Source organism: Eubalaena glacialis, chromosome 9 (genome assembly GCF_028564815.1).
Source record: "Eubalaena glacialis isolate mEubGla1 chromosome 9, mEubGla1.1.hap2.+ XY, whole genome shotgun sequence".
NCBI classification, from domain to species: domain Eukaryota; kingdom Metazoa; phylum Chordata; class Mammalia; order Artiodactyla; family Balaenidae; genus Eubalaena; species Eubalaena glacialis.
The window spans coordinates 64,163,018-64,178,149 of NC_083724.1; the positions used below are offsets into that span (position 1 = coordinate 64,163,018).

General features: G+C 39.8%; 1 protein-coding gene across 10 annotated transcripts in view; it reads right to left on the minus strand.

Moving 5' to 3' along the window:
• MPDZ (multiple PDZ domain crumbs cell polarity complex component) overlaps window positions 1-14,561 on the minus strand; it is a 169,391-nt gene extending 154,830 nt beyond the window's left edge. For 8 of the 10 annotated variants that reach the window (XM_061200428.1, XM_061200433.1, XM_061200429.1 and 5 more), the window contains exon 1: window positions 14,323-14,559. The gene's annotated coding sequence lies outside the window, so the exon portion shown is untranslated. Of the gene's footprint in view, window positions 1-14,023; window positions 14,089-14,322 lie in introns of those variants that run through there. The other 2 variants (XM_061200426.1, XM_061200434.1) reach the window with 2 other exon arrangements.
• Window positions 14,562-15,132: the final 571 nt, after the last annotated feature.

Below are 15,132 nucleotides of genomic sequence, written 5' to 3' on the forward strand. Positions count from 1 at the left end.
TCAACAGTAACACAATCATAGTAGGGGACTTTAACACCTCACTTACACCAGTGGACAAATCATCCAAAATGAAAATAAATAAGAAAACACAAGCTTTAAATGACACATTAGACAAGATGAACTTAATTGATATTTACAGGACATTCCATTCAAAAACAACAGAATACACTTTCTTCTCAAGTGCTCATGCAACATTCTCCAGGATAGATCATATCTTGGGTCACAAATCAAGCCTTGGTAAATTTAAGAAAATTGAAATCATGTCAAGTATCTTTTCTGACCACAACGCTTTGAGACTATATAGCAATTACAAGAAAAAAACTGTAAAAAATACAAACACGTGGAGGGTAAACAATACACTACTAAATAACCAACAGATCACTGAGGAAACCAAAAACTACCTAGAAACAAATGACAATGAAAACATGATGACCCAGAACCTATGGGATGCAGCAAAAGCGGTTCTAAGAGGGAAGTTTATAAGCAATAAAATCCTACCTCAAGAAACAAGAAAAATCTCAAACAACCTAAACTTACACCTAAACCAATTAGAGAAAGAACAAAAAAACCCCAAAGTTAGCAGAATGAAAGAAATCATAAGGAACAGATCAGAATGAAATAAATGAAAAAGAAATGAAAGAAACAACAGCAAAGATCAATAAAACTAAAAGCTGGTTCTTTGAGAAGATAAATAACATTGATAAACCACTAGTCAGACTCATCAAGAAAAGAGGGAGAAGACTCAAATCAACAGAATTAAAAATGAAAAAGAAGAAGTAACAAATGACACTGCAGAAATACAAAGAATCATGAGAGATTACTACAAGCAACTCTATGCCAATAAAATGGACAACCTGGAAGAAATGGACAAATGCACAAATTCTTAGAAAAGTACAACCTTCTGAGACTGAACCAGGAAGAAACAGAAAATATAAACAGACCAATCATAAGCACTGAAATTGAAACCGTGATTAAAAATCTTCCAACAAACAAAAGTCCAGGACCAGAAGGCTTCACCGGCAAATTATATCAAACATTTAGAGAAAAGCTAACACCTATCCTTCTCAAACTCTTCCAAAATATGGCAGAGGAAGGAACACTCCTAAACTCATTCTATGAGGCCACCATCACCCTGATACCAAAACCAGACAAAGATGTCACAAAAAAAGAAAACTACATGCCAATATCACTGATGAACATAGATGCAAAAAATCCGCAACAAAATACTAGCAAACAGAATCAAACAGCACATTAAAGGAATCATACACCATGATCAAGTGGGGTTTATCCCAGGAATGCAAGGATTCTTCAGTATACACAAATCAATCAAGATGATACACCACATTAACAAACTGAAGGATAAAAACCATATGATAATCTCAATAGATGCAAAAAAAGCTTTCGACAAAATTCAACACCCATTTATGATAAAAACCCTCCAGAAAGTAGACACAGAGGAAACTTGACATAATAAAGGCCATATATGACAAACGCACAGCCAACATCCTTCTCAATGGTGGAAAACTGAAACCATTTCCACTAAGATCGGGAACAAGACAAGGTTCTCCACTCTCACCACTATTATTCAACATAGTTGTGGAAGTTTTAGCCACAGCAATCAGAGAAGAAACAGAAATAAACGGAATCCAAATTGGAAAAGAAGTAAAGCTGTCACTGTTTGTAGATGACATGATACTATACATAGCACCCTAAAGATGCTACCAGAAAACTACTAGAGCTAATCAATGAATCTGGTAAAGTAGCAGGATACAAAATTAATGCACAGAAATCTCTTGCATTCCTATACACTAATGATAAAATATCTGAAAAAGAAATTAAGGAAACACTCCCATTTACCACTGCAACAAAAAGAATAAAGTACCTAGGAATAAACCTACCTAAGGAGACAAAAAACTTATATGCAGAAAACTATAAGACATTGATGAAAGAAATTAAAGATGATACAAACAGATGGAGAGATATACCATGTTCTTGAATTGGAAGAATCAATGTTGTGAAAATGAGTATACTACCCAAAGCAACCTACAGATTCAATGCAATCCTTATCAAACTACCAACGGCATTTTTCACAGAACTAGAACAAAAAATTTCACTGTTTGTATGGAAACACAAAAGACCCCAAATAGCCAAAGCAATCTTGAGAAAGAAAACTGAGCTGGAGGAACCAGGCTCCCTGACTTCAGACTATATTACAAAGCTATAGTAATCAAGACAGTATGGTACTGGCACAAAACAAAATATAAATCAATGGAACAGGATAGAAAGCCTAGAGATAAACCCACGCACATATGGTCACCTTATCTTTGATAAAGGAGGCAAGAATATACAATGGAGAAAAGACAGCCTCTTCAATAAGTGCTGCTGGGAAAACTGGGCAGCTACATGTAACAGAATGAAATTAGAACACTCCCCAACACCATACACAAAAATAAACTCAAAATGGATTAAAGACCTAAATGTTAGGCCAGACACTATAAAACTCTTAGAGGAAAACATAGGCAGAACACTCTATGACATCAATCACAACAAGACCCTTTTTGACCCACCTCCTAGAGAAATGGAAATAAAAACAAAAATAAACAAATGGGACCTAATGAAACTTAAAAGCTTTTGCACAGCAAAGGAAACCATAAACAAGACAAAAATACAACCCTCAGAATGGGAGAAAATATTTGCAAACGAAGCAACCAATAAAGGATTAATCCCCAAAATATACAAGCAGCTCATGAAGCTCAGTATCAAAAAAACAAACAACCCAATCCAAAAATGGGCAGAAGACGTAAGTAGACATTTGTCCAAAGAAGATATACAGATTTCCAACAAACACATGAAAGGATGCTCAACATCACTAATCATTAGAGAAATGCAAATCAAAACTACAGTGAGGTATCACCTCACACCAGTCAGAATGGCCATCATCAAAAAATCTACAAACAATAAATGCTGGAGAGGGTGTGGAGAAAAGGGAACCCTCTTGCACTGTTGGTGGGAATGTAGATTGATACAGCCACTATGGAGAACAGTATGCAGGTTCCTTAAAAATCTAAAAATAGAACTACCATATGACCCAGCAATCCCACTACTCGGCATATACCCTGAGAAAACCATAATTCAAAAAGAGTCATGAATCACAATGTTCACTGCAGCACTATTTACAACAGCCAGAACATAGAAGCAACCTAAACGTCCATCGACAGATGAATGGATAAAGGTGTGGCACATATGTACAATGGAATATTACTCAGCCTTAAAAAGAAACGAAACTGAGTTATCTGTCATGAGGTGGATAGACCTAGAGTCTGTCATACAGAGTGAAGTAAGTCAGAAAGAGAAAAACAAATACCGTATGCTAACAAATATATATGGAATTTAAAAAAAAAAAAATGGTTCTGAAGAACCTAGGGACAGGACAGGAATAAAGACACAGATGTAGAGAATGGACTTGAGGACACAGGGAGGGTGAAGGGTAAGCTGGGACGAAGTGAGAGAGTGGCACTGGTATATGTGTGTGTGTGTGTGTGTGTGTGTGTGTGTATATCTATCTATCTATCTATATATATATATATATACACTACCAAATGTAAAATAGATAGCTAGTGGGAAGCAGCCGCATAGCACAGGGAGATCAGCTCCATGCTTTGTGACCACCTAGAGGGGTCAGATAGGGAGGTTGGGAAGGAGATGCAAGAGGGAGAGGATATGGGAATATATGTATATGTATAGCTGATTCACTTTGTTATATAGCAGAAACTAACACAACATTGTAAAGCAATTATACTCCAATAAAGATATTTAAAAAAAGAAAGAAAAAAGTTGACTACTTATTTAAAAAAAGAAAGAAAAAAGTTGACTACTCTTATAATAGGATAATAAAATAATAAAATGACACTGTAGAAAAATATTACTTTAAAACTTAAAGAGCCATATAAAAAAAAATTTTTAATTCTAGTGGAATCAAAAATACTCCAGCAAGCTCCACGATGAAATAATATCTACATACACGGAGGAGAATACATCTAAAAAATATAAATCAGCCATGATGCTCTCTTATTTACCTCCACACTAAACCAAAACAAATTCACCTCTGGATCTTCCATTAACTGAATATGGAAACATTCAAGAAGAAATTAAAATTTCTCCACAATAATAAAAGTAGTGTTTTTCATAATCTGTACTAAAGACTCACTACAGAGAACTCTGTATTCCTCTGAAAGCAAAGAGGTGTCACTGTCTAAATCAGATGATAAGCTCGTCAGGCAGTGGTAGTGTACAGTCCTGAGGATACACTGAGTAAGTCAGCCAAAGACATGACAACTTATATCGTGCTGGCAAGATTCCAAGTTGTTCAGAGAAGGGAAAATTATTTAAAGAAGTCTGAATTAATATGAATTTACCCAAACACAAACCTTACCCATATAAGATAAATAAGCATGGACCAATTCAATCCCCTAATTACTAATTCAGAGATAACTGTAATAGGCTACACTATTTAGTCGCCCTATGTAAGTCTATAGGACTCACTAAGGCCATCTTGACCACTTGGTATTTCCTCTCTGAAAACAATTTAAAAGGTCTCATTCTCTTTCAATAAACATGACTATTTGCTTCTTAATTAACACATCTACTATTTAACTACATCCATTACCTGTATTTTACTATGGTACTCAAACGACTGTTAAAATTAAGATTATAAACCAACTTTTACTTTTGTAATAATCTAGACAGCACATCTGCTTTAAATGGTGTTGTTGCTTTGGGGTTTGTGTTTTTTTGTTGTTTAGCCACTTAATTTCAATCAAGTGATCAGAAAGTAGAGACAAACACATAAATGTTAAAAATGCCCTGAAAAACCTGAATGACCCCAGTAAGAATAACATGTTTTCATAATATAATGACCATCCTTTCTCCAATTCTTGGTATGTCTGATGATCTTAGGTGTAACATATAATGAGTGGCAATTATTTGTATAATTCAGGTGCCAAATTACTCCTGTGTTATCCAAATCACTATAGGATTGTCACATAAAGTTGTCACATAAATTTGTCACAAGAAGTGACCAATAAATCTACCAAAAATTATAAGAACTACCAAAAATATGCACATGGGTCAGGAGAATTAGGCAAGCAATCTGGAAATAAAGTTTTGGGCTCAATATTGAAACTGACTTCACAACATAGTATACAAAAGCTTGTGGAAAACCTCAACACTCACCTGACTTTTTAAAAAAATTAATCACCTGATATTTTCAAAAATTTGAAAAATTTAAATCTCCCTATTTTACAATTGACAGGGTTTTTTTTTTAATAAAATATGATTTACATATTTTTGAACTTCATGTAACATTAAATAAGGGTACTTAAATTTTATGTTGATCCAAAAGGGGCATGAATTTAAGAAGACTGAATAAAACTGTCAAATACAAAAGTCTGATATAACATAGTTGAAACCAAGAACAAGTACACTACAAGACAATGGATGAAGTATAGGAAAATTCTAAAACTATTTTAGAAACTCTGAATGGTATATCCATAAAATGAACTAGTTCTCAGCAATAAACAGTAATAAACCACGAGTACAGGCAACAAGGATGAATCCTAAAATACACGGTGAAGCAGTCAGACAAAAAGAACACACTGTATGATTCAATTTATTTAAAGCTCTACAGAATGCAAACTAATCTATAGTGACAAAAAGCAGATCAGTGGTTACTTGGAGATAGGGAAGTAGGAGAGGCAAGAAAGGATTACAAAGGGGCATGAGGAAAATCTGCGGGGGATGGATATGTTCACTGTCTTGATTGCAAGGCTGGTTTCACAAGGGTCCAAATTCAACAAACTGTACACTTTCAATATGTGCAGTTTATCATATGTGAACTATAAATTATACCTCAGTAAAATACTTAAACAAGCCCTCTCCCCTCCTTGAGAGAAGGGGGAAGCCTAAACGTCCTGAGTTTAGCACCCAACAGATGTTCACTGAACTTAATAGCACTGCCTAGGGGGCAATAATCCAGGCCCAGGGGCTGTTTATATAGATAGATATATGTATATATGTACATTCTGCAAAGTTTATAGTATAAAGAGGCATTCCAGTGCTGTACTTTTCTCAAAGGGAACAAGATGACTACATTCACTACTCCCAGGAAAACCGTGAATGTGGTAGAAAGCAGGGAGAGGGTGTCAGGCAAAACTCCACTGAATCCTATAGTTGAGGCCCCTCCAGCGCTACAGCAGGAAATAAATGTTGCCCAGAGGCAGACTTCATGCCTGACTTATTAAAATGAAATACCCTTGAAAGACTGGGAGAAGAAAATGGGAACATCTGGTCTAAACCTTCTTTAACTTTATCCAGTAATGCCTTAGACAAACAGCACCTGTTTGGGAGGGGTGCCTAGCAAAATATAAGAGAAGCTGGGCATACCTTGTATAGATCAGAGAAGATCTTTTAAATTGTAAAATAATCTTTAATATTTATGGTTCTGTCATCACAGTTTTGTTAGTGTAGTGATGTCTTATAAGCACAGGATAACAGACTCCCATGACCATTTTCTTCAGCACGTTCCCTGAAGCAAGGCATGCTAGGGACCACCTAATTATCAATACATAATGTAAAGTTACTGCAAAATTAACTATAGGTCTATGGAACATTTAATTTTAAGCCCAGATTAAGAATTACAAATGCATTCTCCACTGGTGTCCTGTGTGCCATATGGTAGTTAGGCATATTATACCTCCTCAAAGAGTCAAGAGACATTGGTTCAAACAGGTGCAATTAATGTCAATTCAAACGTATGGATGTTTAATAATCTCAAATCATATTATCCTCACTGAGAGAAAGGGCAATTAGTGAAAACTACTGACCAATGGCTGTACTTGTTCATTTGTATATCAAAATAAGTTAAGCATTCTCGTTTCACAAAATACGTGTTTTCTTTGCGGAGGGATAGTACCTAGGTGACAGGATTGCAGCTAAGTTTTTCTGCTTCTTTCAACTTGTTTATGTTGTCCATATTTTTTAAACATGCTTTTTTATCATCAAAAAAAGTTACTAAAAGAAAGAATTACCTTATGTATTTTACTATAACTATAGTTTTAAAACTAAGCAATAAGCAATAGAGTAAATGAAAAGTATCCCAAAAAGTATTCATACTATCAATATTAAATCATCAACACAAACTAAATAGGTTTTTCCTTGAGTTTTTGTTTTGGTTTTTTGTTGTCTAGTAGCTGATGTTTCTGTTTTTTCCTTTCTTACAAGTGTTTTCTTTTTCACTTTCCCCTCCTGCATTTAGTTATGGCACCCTAGATCTGGAGGTAGAGTGGTTTACAAGAAAATAACAATGAATGTTGATTTTGCAGATCTAAATAAAACTAACAGGAAGATAAAGACAAGAATTCCCTCGACCAAACAAATTTAACCACCACAGGCAAGAAGAAAAAAAGCAAGAATTTAAGCCTTGTTTTACCTTTTTTTTTTTTTTTAAATTCAGCTGTCCAAATTTGGAAGAATTGCTTTAACACTTCCCTAACAAATATAATTTCACCGTTTCAAAAAGTTTTTTGTTATTTTATGATATAGGATATAAATTACTTTTTAAATTATACTTTTCCAAAAAGGGGAAAATATTTCTGGGGAAAAAAGACTATGCCAAATATCTGCCCATAAAACATGCGAAGGATATACACACAGTTTTTAGGTCAATATAAATTATAAATTTTACTGTTTTAATCACACTCCAAAACCATCGTGAGATGTTTACAACGCTAATATTTCATCTTTGTGAATTTAATGTTTTACTCATTTTGTGAGAGATAAAAGAAATATTTTAATTAAATTGATGCTTTTATGAAACGCTTGAAAGGAAAACTAATGCTCTGTCTACAAAAGGAAGGGGCAATTTTCCAGTGAACACCAGAAGAAAGAAAACAAGTGGCCTCAGGCCAAAGATAAAATACCTTTTTCCTCACATAGTAGTTTCCCTTCCTTTCCAAACATCAAATTACCACAATACAGCTTAGTTATACCACCACAATAGCCTCCTACAGGACCTCCCTCCCTTACCCTGAGCCAGTCCAATTCTTCAAGGTCTCACCAGTTTACAATCTACAGTCTGTGAGAGCCTTACAGTCTCTGTAAGAATTTATGAATTGTTTCCTCCCCAAAGTCATATGTTGAAGTCCTAACCCACAGTACCTCAGAATATGACTATATTTGGAGAGAGGGTCTTTAAAGAGGTAATTAAGGTTAAACGAGGTCACTGGGGTGGGCCCTAATCCAACCTGACTGATGTCCTCTAGGATACAGACTTACACAGAGGGAAGACCATGTGAAGACACAAGAAGACAGCCATCTACAAGTTGCCAGCAAGCAACCCAATGTTGATGTCTAACTTCTTTAATCACTGTAACTTTTACTACATGTAAAACCTTTTTAGTCTTTCCTCTGTGTGTCTATTTTTCGAACTAAGACAGTAAGCTTCCAACAGTATTTATTTTGTGTTCTCCCTAGTGCCTAACCCAATTCAACATACCTCCTAATCCATCTATTACCATCTGCTCAATGAATAACTACCTCAGATCTTCTTGGGAAGTGTTTCACAGGAAGGCAATGGTATCAGTTTTCTCTATCTAGAAATAGTTCATCTCCTTATTCTTATTCACCCATGTGGAACCCCACTATAATTATTTAATTATAGTACATTAACTTTACCATACTAAACATCATTTCCCAACTGTATTTATAGTGATGCTCTTTTAAACAGGAAACTAGAAGAAAAAATAATACCTTTCTCGTTATAAATACGGGGTTGATAATGTATGTAACAATGTAACAATATCAAATGAATTCCTACTTTAGGCCAAACGTGTTTTAAGAGCACATATAACTGTTTGGGAAATACAGCTGGTGACATATCATCATTCACATGCACCATCAAGCAGTCCTGAATTCTACAGAAGTTGTTTGCTTCTTTACTCTGAATCATAAAGGCTTTTGCTGGTAGATGTGTCATTTGCTCTAGCATATACAGGGACATTTCCAACCCAATATGTCAACTCTGCCCGAAGATACTTTGTGAAAAGCACAGAGTACTTTGTGCATATTATAAATATACAAAAGGGAGCCAACCTGCAACTCAACCTGAATCAAATCTATTATGTCAGACTTGAGATGTAATCTGGAGAAAATAATCTGCTCTTAACTGAGGACAGTATCTTCCAGGCAACTGTTACTCCCCAGCTTCTAAATCCCTTAACCTGAACCCTAGACAATGGGTCCATTTCTTTGTTTGTAAAGCAGAGCCTCTCCACCACATCAGCTAAAGGCTAAAGGCCTGATCAATGCAAAATTACATTTCAAGGATTTCCATGTATGTCTCCAAGCACCACGCCTTGCACAGATATAGTAAACTCTGGGGAGAGTCTCTACTCCCTCACCATATATGTTCATTTAAAAGATATCTGAACTACACATAGAAAATCCTAAAGATGCCACCAGAAAACTACTACAGCTAATCAATGAATTTGGTAAAGTAGCAGGATACAAAATTAATGCACAGAAATCTCTTGCACTCCTATACACTAATGATGAAAAATCTGAAAGAGGAATTAAGGAAACACTCCCATTTACCACTGCAACAAAAAGAATAAAATACCTAGGAATAAACCTACCTAAGGAGGCAAAAGACCTATATGCAGAGAACTGTAAGACACTAATGAAAGAAATCAAAGACAATACAAACAGATGGAAAGATATACCATGTTCTTGGATTGGAAGAATCAACATTGTGAAAATGACTATATTACCCAAAGCAATCTACAGATTCAGTGCAATCCCTATCAAATTACCAATGGCATTTTTCACAGAACTAGAAAAAAAATTTTACAATTTGTATGGAAACACAAAAGACCCTGATAGCCAAAGCAATCTTGAGAAAGAAAAACAGAGCTGAAGGAATCAGGCTCCCTGACTTCAGACTATACTACAAAGCTACCGTAATCAAAACAGTATGGTACTGGCACAAAAACAGAAATATAGATCAATGGAACGGGACAGAAAGGCCAGAGATAAACCTACACACATATGGTCACCTTATCTTTGACAAAAGAGGCAAGAATACACAATGGAGAAAAGACAGCCTCTTCAATAAGTGCTGCTGGGAAAACCGGACAGCTACATGTAAAAGAATGAAATTAGACCACTCCCTAACACCATACACAAAAATAAACTCAAAATGGATTAAAGATCTAAATGTAAGGTCAGACACTATCAAACTCTTAGAGAAAAACATAGGCAGAACACTCTATGACATCAATCACAGCAAGATCCTTTTTGACCCACCTCCTAGAGAAATGGAAATAAAAACAAAAATAAACAAATGGGACCTAATGAAACTTAAAAGCTTTTGCACAGCAAAGGAAACCATAAACAAGACGAAAAGACAACCCTCAGAATGGGAGAAAATATTTGCAAATGAAGCAACTGACAAAGGATTAATCCCCAAAATATACAAGCAGCTCATGAAGCTCAGTATCAAAAAAACAAACAACCCAATCCAAAAATGGGCAGAAGACCTAAATAGAGATTTCTCCAAAGAGGATATACAGATTTCCAACAAACACATGAAAGGATGCGCAACATCACTAATCATGAGAGAAATGCAAATCAAAACTACAATGAGGTATCACCTCACACCAGTCAGAATGGCCATCATCAAAAAATCTACAAACAATAAATGCTGGAGAGGGTGTGGAGAAAAGGGAACCCTCTTGCACCGCTGGTGGGAATGTAAACTGATACAGCCACTATGGAGAACAGCATGGAGGTTCCTTCAAAAACTAAAAATAGAACTACCATACGACCCAGCAATCCCACTACTGGGCATATACCCTGAGAAAACCATAATTCAAAAAGATACACATACCGCAGTGTTCACTGAAACACTATTTACAATAGCCAGGACATAGAAGCAACCTAAATGTCCATCGACAGATGGATGGATAAAGATGTGGCACATATATACAATGGAATGTTACTCAGCCATAAAAAGGAATGAAATTGAGTTATTTGTGATTAGGTGGATGGACCTAGAGTCTGTCATACAGAGTGAAGCAAGTCAGAAAGAGAAAAACAAATACCGTATGCTAACGCACATATATGGAATCTTTTTTTGTGGCAGGGCAGCAATAAAGAGGCAGACGTAAAGAAAGGACTTGAGGACACAGCGGGGGAAGGGGAAGCTGGGATGAATTGAGAGAGTAGCACTGACATACATACACTACCAAAAATAAAATGGATGGCTAGTGGGAAGCAGCTGCAAAGCACAGGGAGATCCGCTCGATGCTTTGTGATGAACTAGAGGAGTGGGATAGGGAGAGTGGGAGGGAGGCTCAAGAGGGGATATGGGGATATATGTATACATATAGCTGATTCACTTTGTTGTACAGCAGAAACTAACACAACATTGTAAAGCAATTATACTCCAATAAAGATATACCAAAAAAAAGTATCTGAGATGCAAATAGGACTTCAGCCACCAAACAGGGGATTGTATATATGATAGGAATTTGGAGTACAATAAAACCTGACATGCATCTCTCCACTCCCTAGCAACAAGTCAGGGGGCTCACTCGTTGAAATGAAGGAGTGTGTTAAATGGAGAAAAGAAACCAGAAAGAAAAGAGGGGAAAAGAAATACTGAAAGGAGCCAAGAAAAGGGAGGGAACACGTGTAAGAGTTATGGTACGCATCTGAGCAATCTAGTAGTAATATGTTGAGACAAACTTCATCAATTTTTTTGTTTATTTTTGCAAATGACGTTGGCAAGACGATTGGTGAAGAGTCAAGGGGCTCCCCAAACTAGCTCTGCCTAAGTGACAACTTGCCTGTGAAAGGAACTTATGAAAACCCCTAACCCCTGCCTCTCTCTACCTAAATAAACAGAACTATAATTCTCAAAGCTGCTCAGGTAACAGAGCAGCTAGACGTCACCAGAACTCACTGCAGAGCACCCTGAGATACAGCTATATATACTGAACTTAAGATAGCTAAATACATAATTTCTGCTAATCACAAACCCCACTTCAGCCTAGATTCTTTAAAAAAATGATACCAAAAGGTTAAGAAAACTTTGAGAGTGAAACATGGAAATGAGAAAATCCAACACATTAATTTGTCTGCCTACTGGGGAACAGTCTGCCAATTCATAGAACACCAGAAACAGGGCCTAAAAGGCAATGAAATTAAACAATACACTCATTACAAGAGGGAGTATGTAAGCAATACTTTTGAAGCCTAGTCTTGATTGGCAACTATTTCTGTAGAGTAAGATAGTAAATTTTTCAGACTTTGAAGGCTCTCCATCTCTGTCTCAACTATGCAACTACTCAAATCTGCCACTGCTGCTGTGAAAGCAGCCACAAACAGCAAGAAAGAATCACAGACAATAAGAATGAGTGGCTGTGCACCAATAAAACTTTACGTGCACTGACATTTGATCTTCATATATTTTTCACATGTCATGAAATATTATTCTTTTGATTTTGTTTTTCAACCATTAAAAAATGTACAAACCATCCCTAGCTCTTAAACCGTAGAGAAAAAAACAGGCTGCAGCAGATTTGGCCCTTGGCCCTTAAGTTTACAGACCTCTGCTTTTAAGTACCCTAATGTGAACTCTGAGACGGGAGGGGTGAGTGAGGGGGCAGTGGGGGATAGAGCCCAGTCTAGATAAACCTGGCCCATTTGTAAACTAGCCCATCAGCAAGCAGGAAATCTGGGCATCCCAGACAAGATTATTCCCACCACCCTCTAAACCCTCTCAGCTCCTGCCTCAGGCAAAGGCACAGGTGCACTGCATTAGAATTCAAGCCAAGAAACTTCAAGTTTTGCTGGATTTTAAATGCAGTCATTTACCTAAATTCTACCGGGGCTAAAGCATATATTTTACAAATTTAGATGATGCGACTCCTACAAGAAGTTCATTGTAGTTCCCTATACCCAAATGCAACACGTAACCCTGAAACCCACTCCATCACTTCATAAATGTTTCAGATTAGGTGTTACTTATTCTGTAAAAGGCAACCTAAATGAGGAATGCCTACGGAAACACAAACGGGATGTTCACGCCACAGCTGTCCAACAAGGCTGGATGACAGAGTCTGGCCACTTTTCAGATTATTCCCCTCTCGACACCAAAACAACTTGGAGAGTCTGCCTTCTAGGCTGGTGAAGTCAAGGTCCTCTTATCTGATGACACCTCTGAAACACTAGCCGCCACCCGCACCCACTCCGCCCAAGGCCCGCAGTGTCCAAACCCGGATTCCGCCCCAGCAGAGCAACCTCGGCAGCCCCAGCCGCTGAGATGGACGGAGACTTCCCACCGCCCCCTACTCGCCCCCGGACACAGAGCAGCAGCGGCACCTCCCGCCCTCTCCCGGCCCCTCCCCCTCTCCGCAGTCCCAGCATGAATTTCCACGCGATCGGCAGGAAAGAATAGCCCAGCCTTTGTGCCTCTGCAAAACAACGCAGCAAGAATTTACACCGTCACCACCGCTGAAACACACACACACACACACACTTCGGAACAGCGCTTCCCTACAAACATCCGGCATCCCGGGGCTGCGAAACTGCAGACAAAGGCGCCCCATCGGCGCGGGGTGGGGGGATAAAGGGGGAGGCGGGAGCAAAACACTCCCACCAACGCGGACAGCTGACGAAAGAGCACTGGCGCCAGGGAGAGGGGTGAAAAGTGGGGGCGGATACCAGTGAGCCGTGCGCTCTGGGTGTCCCGCAGCCGAGGCGAGAGACGTCAGTCTGGGGGCGCGTCTCCCCACCCCCGCGTAACGATAGAGTGGGCGTCCGACCCGGGGCGCGGCCACCGCAAGCAGACAGCAACAGGCGCCCGCGCCCCGCTGCGCCCGGCCCGCGTGCCAGGCCCGGGGTCCGCCTCCTCAGCACCCTTACTATGCCCCTCCTGGCGAACAAAAAGACGAAACTTTTCTACCTCTTAGAATCAACAAGAGCAAAAGGAGGGGGGAAGTGGCTGAAAGAACCGGAACGACCGCTTGGGGACCCGGCGAGTCGCAAAGGAAACTTCCAGACCCCATCGTTTTCAACATCCAGAGGAGCAGCTGCTTCCCGGTAGCGCCGGGCCGCGCGGGGTGGGGCGAGCGCACCCCGTCCGCCGCCGCCCGCCCGCCCCGCGCGCCGAGCCCCGGGCGGCCGCGCACCTTCCCGGCCGGTGCGCGCGCAGGGCACGGGGGCGCGCTCCGGCCTCCTGGCCCGGGCCCCGGCGCCGCTTACCCTGCTCGCGACGGCCGCCCACGGCGGGAACTCGAAAGGAACGGAGGGCTGGGGAGCTGGGGTCGCCGGGGACACTGGGAGCCTCGCCTCGCCTCGCCCACGCTCGCTCTCTTCTGTCCTGAAGTAACGTCCCGGCGAGGAGCTTCGGGAGGAAAGCGCACTGACGCTCCCGCTCGACCGAGAAACTTAATCCTGCCCGGCCGCCGGCGGCCCGACGCCAGCCTCGCGCTCCGCCGCGCCCCCTCCCCCTGCGCGCGCCGCACTTGCGCCGACCGGGGCTGCCGCGGCGGCGGCTGCGGCGGCGGGGCCCGGGCTGCCAGGGCTGCGTGACGCCTTCGGCCGGCGGGGCGGCTGGCGCGCCTCGGCCAATCAGGGGGCGCGGCCCAGCCGGCAGGCCCCGGGTTTTAAACTAGCTCCGCGGGTGCTCGGCGGGGGATGTGGAGAGTGGGTTCCGCGCCGTTGCTGGAGAAAAGCCCCCTTAAATGTCAATGTCAAATAAAAAAGAAGCATTAATTTGGACAAGTCTGTCCCATGCAATGTTTAGGATATACACTAAAAAATTCTTTGTTTATCTGAAATTCGGATTTACCTGGGCAACCTGTATTTTTATTTGCTGAATCTGGTAACCTGCGGGAACCGGTAGCCTCTATTTCTAGTTTTGAGGACTTTTTTTTTTTTTTTTTTTTAATGCGGATTGCTCTCTGGTAGCTCATTAAAGTGATGAGAAGCACTTTAATGAGGATGCTTGGGGGCGGGGCTAATCTAACTTTATAAAAAGTAACTTTTAGCGCATCAATGTCCATTCTTAGA